General features: G+C 43.7%; 1 non-coding gene across 1 annotated transcript; it reads right to left on the bottom strand.

Moving 5' to 3' along the window:
• Positions 1 to 133: 133 nt before the first annotated feature.
• trnaf-gaa (transfer RNA phenylalanine (anticodon GAA)) lies at positions 134 to 206 on the bottom strand. Its single transcript has one exon. It is a non-coding gene; the product is annotated as a tRNA-Phe (tRNA).
• Positions 207 to 3,412: the final 3,206 nt, after the last annotated feature.

The raw sequence follows: 3,412 nt of genomic DNA, 5'->3' as shown, positions 1-3,412 counted from the left end.
AAGTCACAGGACACATCATATTACAGTAATTGCAACAAAGAAATGAATTTCAGAAATTTCATCTGTGCTGTACGTTGCATAGACAGCACATTTGACAATAAAGTTGTTCTTTAGTTGATTTCTGTGTCTCACATACCGAAACCCGAGGTTGAACCAGGGACCTTTAGATCTTCAGTTTAACACTCTCCCAACTGAGCTATTTCGGCCTCTTGTTGAGTTTCCTCAGGCATTTTTCACCAGTCAGTTAATGGCATTTAATGGCCAAAATCTCAACAGCGAGTCACAGGACACATCGTCGGACGAGAATCGCAACAAAGAACCAATTCCTGTGCCTCACATGACAAAACCAAGGTTTGAACCAGAAACCTTTCGAACAACAGTGTATCGCTCTCCCAACTGAGCTATTTCAGCCTCTTCCGGTTTTAACTAGGCCCACTTAACTAGTCAATCAATGGGATCTTATTGGCCAAACAACAGTGAGTCAAAGGACACACTGAAGTACAGTAATTGCATGAAAGAAAAAGTTTCTGTGCTTTACATGCCAAAAACCGGGGTTGAACCAGAAAACTTAAGCTCTTCAGTGGAACACTCTCCGAACTGTGCTATATCAGGCTCTTCTGGCATTAACTCAGCCCCTTTCAGCAGTCACTTAATGGGATTTTATGGGCCAAAATCACAACATCGAGTCAGAGGACACATTCTAGGACAGTAATCGCAACAAAGAAATTAATTCTGTGCCTTACATGCCAAAACCCCAGGTTGAACCAGGGACCTTTAGATCTTCAGACTAACGCTCTCACAACTGAGCTATTTGGGCCTCTTGTGGAGTTTCTTCACCCCTTTTCACCAGTCGATAAATGGGATTTTATTGGCCAAAATCACAACAGTGAGTCACAGGACACATCGTCTTTCAGAAATTGCAACAAAGAAATGAATTGTGTGTCTGACATGCCGAAACCCGGGACTTTGAGAGTTTCAGTCTCATGCTCTCCCAACTGAGCTATATCAGCCTCTCGTGGTTTTAAATAAGCCATTTTCACCAGTCAATTCATGGAATCTTATCGGCCCAAATCACAACGACAAGTCACAGGACACATCGTAGTACAGTAATCGCAACAAAGAAATGAATTCAAGAAATTTCATCTGTGCTGTATGTTGCATATACAGCACATTTGACAATAAAGTTGTTCTTGAGTTGATTTCTGTGTCTTACATGCCTAAAAAGTGGGTTGAACCAGGGACCTTTAGATCTTCAGTCTAATGTTCTCCAACTGAGCTATTTCAGCCCCTTCCAACTTGAACTAGGTCCTCTTAACCAGTCAATTAATGGGATCTTATCGGCCAAAATCACAACAGTGAGTAAAAGGACACGTTGTTGTGCAGGAATTGCATGAAAGAAAAAGTTTCTGTGCCTTACATGCCGTAAAGCGGTGTTGAAACAGAAAATTTAAGATGTTCAGTCTAACGCTCTCCCAACTGAGCTATATCAGCCTTTCCTGGCATGAACTACGCCCTTTTCACCAGTCAATCAATGGGATGTGATCAGTCAGTCGCCACTGAGTCGCAAGACACATCGTCTTACAGTAATCCCAACAAAGAAATGAATTCTGTGCCTTATATGCCGAAACCCGGGAGTGGGCCTGGGATCTTTAGATCTTCAGTCGAATGCTCTTCCAACTGAGCTATTTCGGCGTCTTGTGGAGTTTCTTCAGTCCTTTTCACCAGTCAATTAATGGGATCTTATCCGCCAAAATCACAACGGCAAGTCACAGGACACATCATATTACAGTAATTTCAACAAAGAAATGAATTTAAGAAATTTCATCTGTGCTGTACGTTGCATATCCAGCACATTTGACAATAAAGTTGTTCTTGAGTTCATTTCTGTGTCTCACATGCCAAAACCCGAGGTTGAACCAGGGACCTTAAGTCTGCAGTCAAACACACTCCCAACTGAGCTATATCGATCACTGCTGGTATTGACTTAGCCCTTTTCCACAGTCAATGAATGGGATCTTATTGGCCATCACAACCGAGTCTCACGAGACATCGTAGTAGAGTTCAGTAATCGCAACAAAGAAATGAATTCTGTGCCTTCCATGCTGAAACCCGGGGTTGAACTCGGGACATTTCGGGCTTCAGATTCATGCTCTCCCAAATGAGCTATTTCAGCCTCTTGTGCCTTTAACTAAGCCCTTTTCAACAGTCGATTAATGGGATCTTATCGGCCAACTGCGCATCACAGGACACATCGTAGTACAGAAATTGTACTTGTACTCATTAAAAGAAACAATTTCTGTGCCTTACATGCCGAAACCCAGGGTTGCACCAGTGACCTTTAGATCTTGAGTGTCACGCACTCAAGCTATTTCAGCCTGTTGTTTGTTGGAGATAGGACTTTTCACCAGTCAATTAATGGGAGGTTCACGGTAAAATGTCACATTTTGTGCACATCGTCGTGCAGTCATCATAACAACAAAATAATCTCTGTGCCTTACATGCCAAAATGCAGGGTTGAACCACAGACCTTAATAGTTTTAGTGTGACACTCTCCTCCCTGAGCTATTTCTGTCTGTTGGTGAGCAGGCTCAGGATGGTCCACAGTTGGTCAAAAGACACAGTTAAAAACGCACGGTGGTCCTCTCACAGATCCCTGAGGAGATGGTCATCCAATCCTGTAACTCTTACATGGAAGCTGAGCTTGCAGCGCCTCCTCTGGGTGAGCTGGGTAAGATACGCCAATATGACATAGAGGAAATGGACGAAGAAGACGAGGAGATTGATGAAGGATCCAACCATGCTTCCGTGGAGAAGCTGATCCACAACCTGCTGAAGGAGACCAAAGACAAAAGCAAAGCGTGGATGTGTCGACCGGCAGGAGACCATAGTGAACTGGCCACCAAAAAGGTTCTCACTTCATCCATACTCATGACGCAGACTGGACTAGAAAGAGTGCTGTGATGTAAACGAATCAGAACTCAACGAAAAATGATCAACATCAATCAACAAAGGACTTGTGTGGAGGAAACACATACGTGTGTGCTGAATACTGAAATCCAGGCGCAAACCATGGACCATTATGTCCTCAGTCTCATGCTTTCTCAGCTGATTGATTTCAGCCTGAGCCAGGTTCTGTGGTCACGGTGATGCTTCTCGTCATGTCCTGGCATTTTGACCCAATTCAAGGCTGGTGTGCACTGGTGTGAGTGTCGGTGTATCACGACGATGGACCACGGATGGAGGTGCGGGGCAAGAATCAGTACAGGGTCCAACATTGACGGTGGATCAATGGACCTGGACCATGAAGCATTGTGTTGGGCCACCCTGGGAATTCCAGATGTTGGCTTGGTAGGTCCAGGATAAATTTTATTAATAAATATGTTGAAATTGAAGAATTCTTGCTTTTAAACAA

This window comes from Hippocampus comes, unplaced genomic scaffold, assembly GCF_001891065.2.
Source record: "Hippocampus comes isolate QL1 unplaced genomic scaffold, H_comes_QL1_v1.1 scaffold220, whole genome shotgun sequence".
NCBI classification, from domain to species: domain Eukaryota; kingdom Metazoa; phylum Chordata; class Actinopteri; order Syngnathiformes; family Syngnathidae; genus Hippocampus; species Hippocampus comes.
The sequence above is the reverse complement of the archived record's forward strand: the minus strand, read 5'-3'. Positions and strand labels throughout refer to the sequence as shown.